The following is a 15991-nucleotide window of genomic DNA, read 5'->3' as shown; positions in this document are numbered from 1 at the left end:
TGGGCCCTGTGTCTGCAGTTTAGGTTCCATTTGACCAGGCTTCTTGGTTTTCATGGAAGGCTCCATAGCACCCAGCAGATACTCACAGGGGTGCAAGCTTGATACAAATTTGGAATGAATGGAAAAAGTAAGTGAACTTTCTAAGCCACTATTTTCCCAACTGGTGTCTCCAAAGTTTTATTCTGCAAAATATTAATAAATGGATGTTGAAAAAGAACTGAGTGGTAGTGAGATTCGCTGTTTAGAGCTTCTTTAGCCAGACTTAGTTTATAGAGTATATGACTCTTGATCATGGGGTTGTGAGTTTCAAGCCCCACATTGTGGGATAGATTATACTTAAAAAAATCTGGGGTGCTGGGTGGCTTAGTTGGTTAAGCTTTTGGTTTCAGCTCACGTCATGATCTCAGGATCATGAGATTGAGCTCCATGTGGGACTCTGGGCTCAGTGTAGAGTCTGCTTGACATTCCCCCTCTCCCTCTTACTAAAAGAGATAAGTAAAATAAATCTTGAAAAGGAAATCTTTAAGAACTTCTTCAACCAAAGCAATGAGCACATTGATATTTTTTTTTTTTTTTTGGACACAGCCCAATATTAAAGAAGAGAAAACAGAAACAGAGTTTTGGGTCTTTGTAGGGCTGAGATGTAAAAGCACTTTCAGCAACTTGAAAAGATGATGCACGTCCTTTTTGCATTTTAGATGGCAAGGCTTCTATTCCTTGAGAGTCTACTGAAAGCTGGGAGTTCTGTCCCCAGGAGATTGCTTTCAGCACACATTGTCAGGCAACTCTTCAAGTAGGGCCAACAGACTTCAGTTTAGGAACTCCTGCTATAGTGTATTTTCAAAACCTTCTTATATAAGGTCTAAGTACTGCTTCTGAAGACATGTGTACCCAATAAACACACATACACAGAACATCTTTATTGAGGCGGACAGCAACGGTTCCCTGAACACCAGAAGTGAGCTGAGAAACAGGAGCTCAAAAGAGAGGATTCCTGATCGATGAAACCTCTTTTGCAGAAGTTCATTGTCCTGTGGTAACTGAGATTATTTTAGAGAATCTTAAGCAAGAGATGTTCTGAATTCTAATCATATGGTGCCAGGCTTCAGGTAGAAGACTGCATTTTCTGAGAAAAAAGAGCTTTATATATATATATTTGTTTGTTTAGTTTTGGGAGAGTATGTGTGTGCTTGTGAGTGGGGTGGAGGGGGGCAGCGGCAGAGGGAAAATCTCAAGCAGATTCCATGCTTGGCACAGAGCGTGATTCAGGGCTTGATTTCAGGACCCTGAAATCATAACCTGAAAAAGGGAGACTAAGTTAAAGCTTTTAGCATTTTTGCTGTTTAAATAACTCCATAGTTAAATAACTCAAAAATTAAAAATAGAACTACCATATAATCCAGTAGTTCCACTACTGGGTATTTACCCAAAGACTAGGAAAACACTAATTCAAAAAGATACATGCACTACTATGTCTACTACAGCATTATTTACAACAGCCAAATTATGGAAGCAGCTCAAATGTTCATCGATAGATAGAGAATCAATAAAGAAGATGTGGTGAGTGGTGCATTGGTTAAGCATCTGACTCTTGATTTTGGCTCAGGTCATGATCTCAGGGTCATGAGATCTAGTCCCCAGTCGGGCTCCGTGAGGGGTGTGGGACTTACTTAAAATTCTCTCTCTCTCCCCCTGTCCATCCACACTCCCCCCACTCCTGCTCATGCTCATGTGTGCTCTCTCTCTCTCTTTCTAAAAAAAAAGAAAAAGAAGATGTGGTGCATATATATATGGTGGAATATTAGCCATAAAAAGAATGAATTCTTGCCATTTGCAGCAACATGAATGGATCTGAAAGGTATAACTAAGAAATAAGTCAGAAAAAGACAAATACCATATGACTTCACTCATGTGGAATTTAAGAGGCAAAGCAAATGAACAAAGAAAAAAAGAGACAAACCAAAAAACAGACTCTTAAGTAAAGAGAACAAACTGAGGGAAGGTAGGTGGGAGGGACAGTGAAAGGTGAAGGGGATTAGGATGAGCACTGAGTAATGTCTAGAATTGTTGAATCACTATATTGAACACATGAAACCAATATCATGCTATATGTTAATTATATTGGAATTTTTAAAATAATAAAAATAACAAAGAAATAACTCCATTGTTTAGGAGATTAAAGAACTGAGTCTTTTTTTAAAAAATATTTATTTATTTATTTATTTATTTATTTATTTATTTATTTGAAAGAGAGAGCTAGTGAGAGAGAGCACAAGCAGAGGGGGTAAGGAGAAGCATTAAATTTAGTAAGATATTGGGGCACCTGGGTGGCTCAGTCTGTAAAGTGTCTGCCTTTGGCTCAGGTCATGCTTCTGGGGCCCTGCAACTGAGCCCTGAGTCCTGCTCCCTGCTCAGTGGGGAGCCTGCTTCTCCCTCTTCCTGCTGCTCTCCCTGCTTGTGCTCTCTGTCAAATAAAGAAATAAAATCTTTAAAAAAATAATAAAACTTATTAGGATCTCTGAAAACCTAATAAGCAAATAAGATTGCTAGATTTGGAAGAAGGTGCTAGAAAATTTCTCACATCAGAGTAGGTTAATTCATAGAATCACAGATTATAAGACAAAAAACTAGCCCTCACTCTCATTTAATAATTACTTACACTAGATTATTCTTTGAAATTTATTGAGACTTGTTTTGTGACCCAGCATAGGCCCTATATTTTTTTTAATAAATTTATTTTTTATTGGTGTTCAATTTACCAACATACAGAATAACACCCAGTGCTCATCCCGTCAAGTGCCCCCCTCAGTGCCCGTCACCCATTCCCCACCAGCCCCCGCCCTCCTCCCCTTCCACCACCCCTAGTTCGTTTCCCAGAGTTATAAGTCTCTCATGTTCTGTCTCCCTTTCTGATATTTCCATTAATTTTCCCCCTTTCCCCTTTACTCCCTTTCACTACTTTTTATATTCCCCAAATGAATGAGACCATAAAATGTCCTTCTCCGATTAACATATTTCACTCAGCATAATACCCTCCAGTTCCATTCACGTCGAAGCAAATGGTGGGTATTTGTCATTTCTAATGGCTGAGTAATATTCCACTGTATACATAAACCACATCTTCTTTATCCATTCATCTTTCGATGGACACTGAGGCTCCTTCCACAGTTTGGCTATTGTGGACATTGCTGCTAGAAACATCGGGGTGCAGGTGTCCCGGCATTTCACTGCATCTGTATCTTTGGGGTAAATTCCCAGCAGTGCAATTGCTGGGTCGTAGGGCAGGACTATTTTTAACTCTTTGAGGAACCTCCACACAGTTTTCCAGAGTGGCTGCACCAGTTCACATTCCCACCAACAGTGCAGGGAGGGTTCCCCTTTCTCCACATCCTCTCCAACATTTGTGGTTTCCTGCGTTGTTAATTTTCCCCATTCTTACTGATGTGAGGTGGTATCTCTTTGTGGTTTTGATTTGTATTTCGCATAGGGCCTGTATTGATGAATGTTCCATTTGTATTTGGGAGAATGTATATTTTACAATTATTGTACATAGGGCCTGATAAATGTCAGTTATATCTAGTTCACTGATAATATTGTTCAAATTTTCCATATCCTTACTGACATTTTTGGCCTGCATATTTTACCAGTTACAAAGATTACAGATGATTACAGAGTTTACAAGGAGTAATATCCAACTATAATTATGGATTTGTCCATTTTTGCCTTTAGTTCTGTCCATTTTTGCTTCATGTATTTTGAAGCTCTATTATTAGGTGCACAGTCATTTGGCATTTTGTGTTTTTGATAAATTGAGACTTCTATCATGTAAAATTTCTGTATTTCTTTTTGGTAATCCTCAAAGTCTACTTTGATACTAACCACACTAGCTTTCTTCTTATTATTTTTTTACTTTTGACATGTCCAATCTGTCTGTGTCTTTGTATTTAAAGAATGTCTTTTGGGTTGTCTGGGTGGCTCAGTGGGTTAAGCATCCAACTTTTGATTTCAACTCAGGTCATGATCTCAGGGAGCCTGGTGTCGGGAGGGAGTCTGCTTCTCTCTCTCCCTCCCCCTCTTTCTCTGTGTTCTCTGTCTCTTCAAATAAATAAATAAATCTTAAAAAAAATAAAGAAATGTAAGTCTACCATCTTTCTATTTGTTTTCCACTTGTCTTAATTATTTTTTGTTCCTTTGTTTCTTTTTTGCTTTCTTTTGGATTAAACAAGCATTTCTTTTCCTTTATTAGCTTTGTATATTTTGATGATATGTCATGATACAATATACTTCTGTAATTTTTGAGTTGCCATTATAGGCATTTCACATGTCATGTAAGAACCTCATCACAGTATACAGCTGAAGAACAGAGGTTTGAACTATGCAGGCCCACCTATACGCAGATTTGTTTTTGATAAACACAGTACAGTGCTGTAAATGGATTTTCTCTTCCTGATTGTCTTAATAAGATTTTCTTTCCTTTAGCTTACTTTATTGTAAGAAAACAGGATGTAATACAAAAAATGTGCTAATCAACTGTTTATGTTACCAGTCAGGCTTACTGTCAATAGTGAGCTGTTAGTAGTTAAGTTTTGAGGGAATTGAAGTTTATGCACAGATTTCCCACTACGTAGGGGTACTTGGCACTCAATCTCTGTGTTGTTCAAAAGTCGACTGTAATTTCAGTTATATCTCCTTCTATCCATTGTGCTAAATTTTTCATATATTTATTTCTACATATGTTATAATAGATTATTTAACCTCACCCTAATGCTATGAAGTGGTGTTACTATCTATGAGTTCTGATTCTGGCTCCTTATCTCCTATCTGTAAACTGGGGCAGCTTACTTACTCCAAACCTTTCCGTTTTCTCTCTGTAAAATGTGAATAATGACTATTTACCACATAGAGTTTTGAAAATCTAAGGGAATTCATGTAACATACATTCCACAGTCCTGACATTTCATAAATGCTCAACAAATGTTATGTCCTGCTTTATAATTATCCTCCTTCTACTGATGAAGCAACAGTGGCTCTGGGAAGCGAAGAGCCTGCCTCAAGGTCACAGGGCTAGTGAGTGGTAGAGGGGAAGGTTTTCAAACCAGTTCTACCTGACTCTGACTAAAGACTTAACCATTCAACCAGACTTGGCTTCCTTATCTATGGAGTGAAACTGAGACAAAATGAGAATGAGAATAAGAATTTGATAATGGTTGTTAAAGGTGCTGTTGAGATAGTACAGGAGAATAGTAAACATGTGCTATGCTAGCTGTGCCATCACCACAACTGTGCGCCTTCTACCCACCTGGGACCTGCAGCCTCGCGGGCAAGCTGCAGAGCCAGGACTCAAACCCAGGTCTTCCCTTGCCACTCGTCTGGTGCCCCTTTCTAATAACCAGGTAACACAAATATTCTCCAGAGTCTCTATATATTTACCACAATGAATAGCTCCTACCAGTGTTCATACCAATGGAGGAAACTCCTCTGATACAGGACTAGTGACAATCCACCCGGCTCCACAGAGAGGGGGACACAACAGATCTAGTCTCATGGTCTCTGTGGGGTGCTGCAAGGGTGTAATTCTCTGTTTTAACAAAATCCATTTACAAGGCTACAATGTCCTTTGTTATGAAGCAGCAGCAACTCATTGCTACAAAAGTTAACTGGTTAACTGATAGGAAACTGGTAAAGTGAGGTGGGTGGGCAGTGGGGTACTCTGAGTTCAAAACAGTTTGGGAAACTGAAGACTTAATGAGATTCCAAGTTACAGCTAACTGGCTCTAAGTTTCTAGAACCCATTGGCATGCATTATGAAATATATTGTCTCTCTATGTTGAATTTTTATCAGATAACTGAAATTAATAATGAAAATACTCAGTTTTAAAAATCTGTCAAGTGCCTGGAAAACACTACGGAGGCTCCTAAGGAAGTTGAAAATAGAGCCACCCTATGACCCAGAAATTGCACTACTGGGTATTCAACCCCAAAATACAAATGTAGTGATCTGAAGGGGCACCTGCACTCCAGTGTTCACAGCAACAGTCCACAGTAGCCAAACTGCAGAAACAGCCCAGATGTCTACAGATAGATGAGTGAATAAAGAAGACGTGTCCATATATACAATGGACTACTACTCAGCCACTGAAAAAAGTGAAATCTTGCCATTTGCATCTACGTGGAGGGAACTAGAGGGTATTATGCTAGCAAAATAACTCAATGAGAGAAAGACAATTATTGTATGATCTTACTCATATGTGGAATTTAAAGATCATAGAGGAAGGGAGGGAAAAATAAGACAAGATGAAATCAGAGAGGGAGACAAATCATGAGACTCTTAATCATAGGAAACAAACCGAGGGTCGCTGGAGGGAAGGGAGTTGGGGGATGGGTAACTGGGTGAAGATGTTAAGGAGGGCACGTGATGCAATGAGCACTGGGTGTTACATAAGACTGATGAGTCACTGACCTCTACCTCTGAAACCAATAACACAGTGTATGTTAATCAAATTTAAATAAAACTTTAAAAAAATTCTATCCAGTACCTTTGGTATGGTTAGTAAAGAGAGAAACCGCTCAAAGATCTTTTTCAGGGGATTCGCAATATTTTTTGCTCCAGTCTTTCACTTTTATAGCTTTCACACGATCTTCGTGATAGCCACCACACTCACCAGGACTGTATAACCTTCTGCTTCCATAGGGTTCTGTCATTCTCCGCTTTCTCTGCCGTATTACTTTGCCAGCTCCCAAGAGGAAAGGAAAAGACGCGTTCTCATATGTCTTTTGCTTTCCTGAAGCAGGTGGCAAAACAGTATATAACCCTACAGGGACCTTCAATGGGATCCCTGGGTGGCGCAGCGGTTTGGCGCCTGCCTTTGGCCCAGGGCGCGATCCTGGAGACCCGGGATCGAATCCCATGTCGGGCTCCCGGTGCATGGAGCCTGCTTCTCCCCCGGCCTATGTCTCTGCCTCTCTCTCTCTCTCTCTCTATGACTATCATAAATAAATAAAAATTGAAAAAAAAAACAAAAACAAAAAACCCCTACAGGGACCTTCAATGAAGGCCAGATGAATAAGTGCGGGCATTCTATCATACACTCGGGAAAGCCCAGGAGGCTCCCAAGGCAAGTCTTATAACCATTTTGCCGGTGAGGAAGCTGATTCTCAGGTCAGAAATCGCTCAGTGAGTTAGTGTTACCTGGATTTCAGGTCTCCTCATTTTTAATTCAGCTTTTTCAGATATCATCTCTGGAAAATGTCGGCAGATAGCAATATTGTCTTTTATTTTTTTAATTTTTTTCATGTATTTCATCAATGTCTCTTTATTTGCATATTTGGCTGACTATCCTCTTCAGGCAAATATGTAGGATACAATGCTCAAGTATCCTGGTTTATGGTTTGTGTTTAATTCAGGGTGTTGATCTGCTTCTGTTTTAATTATACACATCTTAATATGTTATTATAACCTCATGAAAACTTCTTTTCATTCTATGAATGGCTAGAAGTATATACACACTTGTATACATCCAGGACATCTGTACGTACAAAAACACCGTTAGCAACCATGTCTATAATGGAAAAGATCTGCAAACAACTCATATCTCTATGGAGAGGGAGAGAAAGAGGTATTTATATGCACAAACACACACAAAGATAGGTAGATACATACACACACGTATACACAGCGGGAAGAGAACGAATAAATTGTGGTATGTTTGCATAATGGAATCACATAGACGAGTGAAAATGAGTTAACTCCAGCTCAATGCAATGGCAAGGAAGAATATCGACTACAATGTTCAGTGAAAAAAAGAAAAAAGAAAAGAAAAAAAAATGTTCAGTGAAAAAAGTAAAACCTAAGAAACCACTTAAAATATGGTAGGGTTTTTTTGTATTTTAGATTTTTAAAGTTCAAAAACAACTAAATATGTTTTAAATCAGCTTTTCTTTCTTTCCTATTTTTTTCTTTTAACTGTCATTATCGATCCATCACCTATCTATCATCTATCTAGCCTCTCATCTTTCTATGGGGTGTGTGTGTGTTTGTAAACCAAGGGAGTAAATAAGCACAAAGTTTAGAGCAGAGGATACTCCTGGGAATGGAAAAGCAGGTAGATTGTCAAGGAAGTAGTACATCATTTATTTAAAATGTTTTAGTTAAAAAAAATAATAAAATAAAATAAAATAAAATAAAATAAAATAAAATAAAATAAAATGTTTTAGTTTCAGGGGAGGGGGCACCTGGGTGGCTCAATCAGTTGAGCTTCCGACTCTTGGTTTCAGCTCAGGTCCTGATCACATGGGTGGTGGGACGAGGGCTGCACTGGGCTTGGTGCTCAGCGTGGAGTCTGATTGAGATTCTCTCCCTCTACCTCTGCCCCTCCTGTTTGTGCTTTTTTTTCTCCCTAAAATATATAAATACACCTTTCAAAATGTTTTAGATTCAGGACCAGGAGATAAGTTAATGTATGTTTATCTTATTACAATGAAAGCATATATGCTTTCATGTGTTTCAAACAACATAAAATAAACTGAAATAATAAACAATAGACAAAGGCAACAAATGATATAAGAAAGTCATCTAACAAAGCCAATTCCAAAAAAGAAAATTCTAAGAAAATAATTTTGCTTTGATTATGAAAATACTCAGTAGTCAGTGTTGCACAGTCACATTTTTTAAAAGTCCTTCGTGATTTAAATATACTCTGTATACATTTATGACAGAAATTTAGAAATAATGAGAGTAATGAAGAGGTCTGACAGTTTAGAAAGCCAGTTCTGTCCCCCTCACTTCAGGCTCCGACCTCAGTGATGTCTCTTGTCTGAACCCCTACACTAAAAGGGAATAACTTCGCCATCAGGTAACACCACACTTTACATTCTGACTCTGGATTTGTGTTTGTTGACATGCTACTTTGGAGAAATATAAAAGCAGACCCACCTGATTAAATATATCTGGTAAGGCGGGACGCCTTGGTGGCTCAGTGGTGGAGCATCTGCCTTTGACTCAGGGCGTGATCCTGGGATCCAGTCCCACGGAGCCTGCTTCTCCCTCTGCCTGTGTCTCTGCCCCTCTCTGTGTGTCTATCGTGAATAAATAAACAAAACCTTTAAAAATCAATCAATCAATTAATCAACCAATCAACCAATCAATCTGGTAAGGCAATGAAGCTCTCTTATTTTTTGTTTAACAAGAAACCAAAAGGCCCAGTTATTTTTCTTCTGCGTTCATGGTGCCAAGTCCCACGGTTTCTGTGGAAAAGAAGCTGAAGGTTGTGTTGTCTGAGTGGAGGTAGGATCTGTACTACCCTGCCTGCATGTGGTGTGCCTGCCAGGATGGCCATGGGAGGGGAGGTTCGGAGTGAGAGTGTCCCAGGGCCTTGGGCAGAGGAAAGAAGTTGTGCCTGTTCAATTAAACAGCAAGGAGAATCTCCGCCAGAGAAATGGGTGAGCAGGAACTTCCAAAAAGGAGATGAGTCATTCAGGAGAGAAGGCTACTAACCCAGAAAACTCAGAGGAAAAAATGCCTGTTCTAGAAGAATCCAGAAGGAGAGGTCAAGTGCTTGTGGGGAAGGCTGTGGCTACAGTGGGGACAGCACTGGGGGAGGTAGCAGGATGCCCTAGGAGGGCATCCTCATGGCAAGATGCAGAGCCATGAAGGGCAAAAGGCAAAGGGCGGCGGGCTGGAAGGTTCCAGGAGCCCCAGGGCACAGCATCCAGGCCCACTCCACCTCCACAGATGGAGGGCAGCAGAAGGACCGGTGCACTTGCATGCCTCCTGAGGACAGGGCTGTAAGTACACACTTGGGGGAAATACGTGACCAGCTGCAGGCCAGTCTGGGGAGGCCAACACATGGACGTCGCTGGGACACCGTCCAGGCAGAAGCAGTAGCGGCCCAGAGTGGGTGCTTGGGGCCACCGGCTTCGTAGGAGGGAAGGCCCGGGCCACTCCTGGATTGCACTGGCTACTTGGAAGCATCGAAGAAAATGATTGGCATTTGACCTTTCCTGCAGTCAGACCGCAGTTCTCAATACTTGAAATGTCAGATATTTATTTATATATCTTAAATTTTTATGTATTTATTTAATTGAGAGCAAGCAAGAGAGCACAAGCAAGGAGGAGAGGCAGAGGGAGAAGGAGACTCCCCACCCAGCAGGGATTCTGAGGTGGGGCTCCCTCCCAGGACTTGGAGATCATGACCTGAGGGAAACACAGATGCTTCATCTACTGGGCCACCCAGGGGCCCCTGACAGTCAGGTGTTTTAGGGATATGGATTTGAGTCTATGCCAAGTTAGGAGCCTACCAAGGATGCCCATTTTGTTTTCATCTTCTCTGATGCCATTACAAACATTCGAGGGGGCTTGCTCTGGGGATGGGAGGCATTCAAACTTCCCCTCTAGCAATTTGGGTTGAAAGCCCTCAGGCCTTTACACTAGGCGTAGGTCAAAACCAAAGGTAGACTTGCTCTACGAGGCATAGTGGCCCAACTTTGTACCTGCCATTTCAATCCCTGAAATTGGATTAAGGCAGTCCTTCGTGTTGACATCCTTAGGCACTTCTCTGTCGAAGATTACATCATGACCTCAGATCACTTGTAGGTTGTGTCAAGTACAATGTTCAGCACACATTAAAGATCACTAGGCACACTGATTAGGCAACTTGAAGGAGAACCATAGTTCAGGACAGGAAACAGAGATAACTATGCAAGGGCTTCTGACACTGGGTTTTCAGCCCAGGCTTACAAATAATTTTAAGGAGATAAAACAGGAGGTTGAAAATCTCAGCAGAGAACTAGCAATTATTATTATTTTTTTTGTTAAAAGCAGAGTGGGGGTGGGAGCGTGGCAGATATGAAGGACTAAATAGAAATTCTAGAATGGAAAACCACAAATAAGAACTCACTATATCCATTCATGTTTTCTCTATTTTACAAAACAAAACAAAACAAAAAACCAATTTTGTTGACCTTTTCAAAAAATTTTGACTCTGTTGCTTTTATTGTTTGCTTCTTCGACTCATTCTCACATTTAACATGACCTTCCTTTATTCTCTTTGGAATTATTTTGGTTTGCTTTCTAATCTCTTATTTGAGATACGTATTTGTTTTTTTAAAAGAGATTTTATTTATTTATTCATGAAAGAGAGAGGAGGATATACAGGCAGAGGGAGAAGCAGGCTCCCTGCCGGAAGCCTGATGTGGGACTGGATCCCAGGACCCTGGGGTCATGCCTGCCCTGAGCCAAAGGCAGACACTCAACCAGCCACTCAGGTGTCCCTATTCAATGAAATGTTATGTAGCTATTACAATGAGGTACTTTTTATATCAATGTGGAATTCTAAGATATAAAATTAAAAGATGCACAATGCTGGTGTACATCAAAGAATTTGATAGTATTTAAAAGGCAATGTTAAATATTATATATGTTTACATACACATAGAATACCCTGGAAGGATGCATAGGATACATAAGAAAATATTAAAAAAAAATAAGTGTCTTGGGGAACTAACTAGGGGTTGGGCACCAGAGAAGGAAGACTTGCTTTTCACTATGTAGTGTTTGATACTCTTTGAATTTCTTTTTTATCATATATATCACCTAGTTAAAAAAATATAAAACCTTTTCAAAAATGAGAGGCTGGCATTTTTATCAGATAACACATGTTTAATATATATCTTCCTCCTTTATTCAGAAGAAATTTTTCACAATTTGTGATAAAAGAGGGGTTGGGTAAGAGTATACTTATTGTGATGAGCACTGAGTAATGGATAGAATTGCTGAATCACTATTGTACACCTGAAACTAATGCAGCACTATATTAACTATACTGGAATTTTTTAAAAAGGTACCGTGAAAAGAGGTAAGAATATTCCATTAACACATAGTCTCCATAGAATAGATATTCTTAGACGTTGACAAAACAAAAGAAAAATGAAAATCTTCTTTCTATATTCAAAAACTTGTTGGGTGTGGCCTTTAAAGGTTACATTTTTTAACAGAATTACCTCTTGCCCCAGGTTTATTGTTCGTATTCCAGAAGAGTATAGTTCTTTTGAAAAGGAGAGTTCAGTTGACAAAAGTTAAAATATAGCAAAAAATAAAAATAAAAAGTCTAAGAGACAAGAATCCATCAAAATCCTAGAGGAGAATAGAGGCAACATCCTTTTTGAACTTGGCCACAGCAACTTCTTGCAAGATACATCTATGAAGGCAAGGGAAACAAAAGCAAAAATGAACCATTGGGACTTAATCAAGATAAGAAGCTTCTGCACAGCAAAAGAAACAGTCAACAAAACTAAAAGACAACCTACAGAATGGGAGGAGATATTTGCAAATGACCTATCAGATAAAGGGCTAGTATCCAAGATCTATAAAGAACTTATTAAACTCAACACCAAAGAAACAAACAATCCAATCATGAAATGGGCAAAAGACATGAAGAGAAATTTCACAGAGGAAGACATAGACATGACCAACACGCACATGAGAAAATGCTCCGCATCACTTGCCATCGGGGAAATACAAATCAAAACCACAATGAGATACCACCTCACACCTCACACCAGAATGGTGAAAATTAATAAGACAGGAAACTACAAATGTTGGAGAGGATGTGGAGAAAGGGGAACCCTCTTTCACTGTTGGTGGGAATGTGAACTGGTGCAGCCACTCTGGAAAACTGTGTGGAGGTTCCTCAGAGTTAAAAATAGTCCTGCCCTACGACCCAGCAATTGCACTGTTGGGGATTTACCCCAAACATACAGATGCAATGAAACGCCGGGACACCTGCACCCCGATGTTTATAGCAGCAATGTCCACAATAGCCAAACTGCGGAAGGAGCCTCAGTGTCCTTCAAAAGATGACTGGATAAAGATGTGGTTTATGTATACAATGGAATATTGCTCAGCTATTAGAAACGACGAATACCCACCATTTACTTCAACGTGGATAGAACTGGAGGGTATTATGCTGAGTGAAGTAAGTCAATCGGAAAAAGACAAACATTATATGGTTTCATTCATAGGGGGAATATAAAAAATAGTGAAAGGGATTATAGGGGAAAGAATAGAAAATGAGTGGGAAATATCAGAGAGGGTGACAGAGCATGAGAGACTCCTAACTCTGGGAAATGAACAAGGGGTAGTAGAAGGGGAGGTGGGTGGTTGGGGTGACTGGGTGACGGGCACTTAGGGGGGTACTTGATGGGATGAGCACTGAGTGTTATACTATATGTTGGCAAATAGAACTCCAATAAAAAAATACAAAAAAATGTCTAAGAAACAGAACTAAAAACAAATTAGAAAGTTAAACTTTAAAAGAATCATGAGAGAAGCAATAGGGTGCAGGGCAAAGGCATAAACTTTGCAAATCCCTAGTATCAGCTGTCGAAATTTGGGTAATGTTTACCCATTGGTCTGTCTTCTCATCTGTAAAATAGATAAACTACCTGTCTTCCTTGGGTGTTATGGATCAACTGAGAACACACATCCCACAGAGTATTGAACAGGTGTTGATCTTCTCCTTTTTCCCTTGTCACATAGAAGGAAATATGGTGATAGAAATGCTGCTTTAATTTATTTTTAAAGTAGGTTCCACACCCACCCTGCAGCTCAATGCAAGGCTTGAACTCATGACCCTGATATCAAGACCTGAGCTGAGATCAAGAGCCTGACACTTAACTGACTGAGCTACCCAGGTGCCCCCATTTTTTTATAATTAGAAGAAAATGAGAAGATAATTTGTCCAAGCCATTTTATTTTATACTCTATATAACTGATTAAAATGCAAATGATTGTCAGGTGTTGTGAAAAGGAAACTAAATAATGTAAGAAGGGCTTAGTTGCCCTTTATTTCCCCCAATCTCTTTGCAGCAAGGCCAAGCTTATACAGTTGGTGGGAATGTGAACTGGTGCAGCCACTCTGGAAAACTGTGGAGGTTCCTCAAAGGGTTAAAAATAGATCTGCCCTACGACCCAGCAATTGCACTGCTGGGGATTTACCCCAAAGATACAGATGCAATGAAGCGCTGGGACAGCTGCACCCTGATGTTTATAGCAGCAATGGCCACAATAGCCAAACTGTGGAAGGAGGCTCGGTGTCCATCAAAAGATGAATGGATAAAGAAGCTGTGGTTTATGTATACAATGGAATATTACTCAGCCATTAGAAATGACAAATACCCACCATTTGCTTCGATGTGGATGGAACTGGAGGGTATTATGCTGACTGAAGTAAGTCAATCGGAGAAGGACAAACAGTGTATGTTCTCATTCATTTGGGGAATATAAACAATAGTGAAAGGGAATATAAGGGAAGGGAGAAGAAATGGGTAGGAAATATCAGAAAGGGAGACAGAACATGAGAGACTCCTAACTCTGGGAAATGAACTAGGGGTGGTGGAAGGGGAGGAGGGCGGGGGGTGGGGGTGACTGGGTGGCGGGCACTTAGGGGGGTACTTGATGGGATGAGCACTGGGTGTTATTCTGTATGTTGGCAAACTGAACACCAATAAAAAATAAATTTATTATTAAAAAAATAAAAAAATAAAGTTGAAACTTCTAACATAGCGAGTGGGATTGCTATTGTTCTTAGTTCATAGTTCGAGGAAGCCAACTTTATTTTTACTTCTACACGCTGTAGACAATATATTAACAGAAAAAAAAATCATGTGCCAATGTGGTTTAGAAACCAAAAGTCAGGAACACCTGAGTGCTCAGCTGATTAAGCAGGGGACTCTTGGTTTCAGCTTAGATCATGATCTCAGGGGTCCTAAGATCAGCCTGGGGTCAGGCATTGTGCTCAGTGCGGGGCCTGCTTGAAGATTCTCTCCTGTCCCCCCCATCACAGATGCATATGCTCTCTAAAATAAATAAATAAATCTCTAAAAAACACAAAAGTCAGAATTTAATCTATATATTTAGGTAAATATTATGAAAGTATACACTTGGAGATTAAATTGCAGACACAATATTTTAAAGCAAATCAAGATATTAGCAACTTTCCAAAAAGATAAGTTTACCTGTATTAATAAAGAATAGGTTTTTAAAATCATTCTCAAGAACTCCTCATTTATTGCTCTAACCCCATTACAGACAGCTCCTTCAAACATTTTCTAAAGTGTCAGAAGTGAAATTACCTTAATTCTTTGTTATGCTTCCTATGCCACCATCATCAAATACTTTGAGAACCTTCAATGTTTTTTCTTTCATCTTTTTCAATCATTTTCACACTTAACACAGTAAGAAAAAATTTCCAAGTCAATTTTCCCAATAATTTCATTCTTCATTTTAGCCATCATTGTTTTCCTTTTATTATTTTTCCAGATCAAGATCAGGAATTGCAATTTTCAACTCTTTTTCATCTGTGATTCAATGCTTGTCACATAAAAAAAAGGCTTCTTTAGCTTTTGACTTTTGTGATACATTCAGTTCAATTTAAAAAAAAATCAGTGTTGGGGTTCCTGGCTTGCTCAGTAGATCATATGACTCTTGGTCTAGGGTTTGTGAGTTTGAGTCTCACCTTGAGCACAGAGCCTACTTCCAAAAAAAAAACAAATCAGTGTTATTGAGATACAGATAAACTGAGGCACATTAAAGATTACAAGAGTCTATATGAGCAAATACTGATTTGAATTGGGCAGCACCAAATCAAAAGTGGTTAAAAGCACTCCCCTGACAGAAGCTGGGGGATAGGCCCTTAGGTTCCTATAGAGCAGATATAGGAGCAGAGCAAGGAAATGCTTTTAGTGGCTACAGCTTGAGCAGTTATTTTACATGAGGAAGTCTAGTTAGCTGTTTGTGATTGGTTGTTCTTAAATTTCATTCTCTTGGACATGAGTGTCTCTACAATTGACAATGTCTTAGGTTTTGGTTTGCTTATGTAGGTTATGAAGGCCTGAGAGTCACCTCAGTCCAATGGTCTCTTTGTTTAATTGCTTTAACAAATACAATTTACATACAATAAAATGTACCCACTTCAACTGTGTGCATTTCAAGTGT

At 39.5% G+C, this 15991-nt stretch overlaps 1 long non-coding RNA gene across 1 annotated transcript in view; it reads right to left on the bottom strand.

Moving 5' to 3' along the window:
* Window positions 1–8107: 8107 nt before the first annotated feature.
* Window positions 8108–15991, bottom strand: part of LOC125752522 (uncharacterized) — a 31704-nt gene continuing 23820 nt past the window's right edge. The window contains exons 2-3 of the long non-coding RNA XR_007402256.1: window positions 8933–9075; window positions 8108–8396 (exon numbers count right to left, since the gene is read on the bottom strand). This is a non-coding gene — a long non-coding RNA (uncharacterized LOC125752522). The remainder of the gene's footprint in view (window positions 8397–8932; window positions 9076–15991) is intronic.

Source organism: Canis lupus, chromosome 15, assembly GCF_003254725.2.
Source record: "Canis lupus dingo isolate Sandy chromosome 15, ASM325472v2, whole genome shotgun sequence".
Lineage (NCBI taxonomy): Eukaryota > Metazoa > Chordata > Mammalia > Carnivora > Canidae > Canis > Canis lupus.
This window is presented reverse-complemented; position numbering and strand designations above follow the sequence as displayed.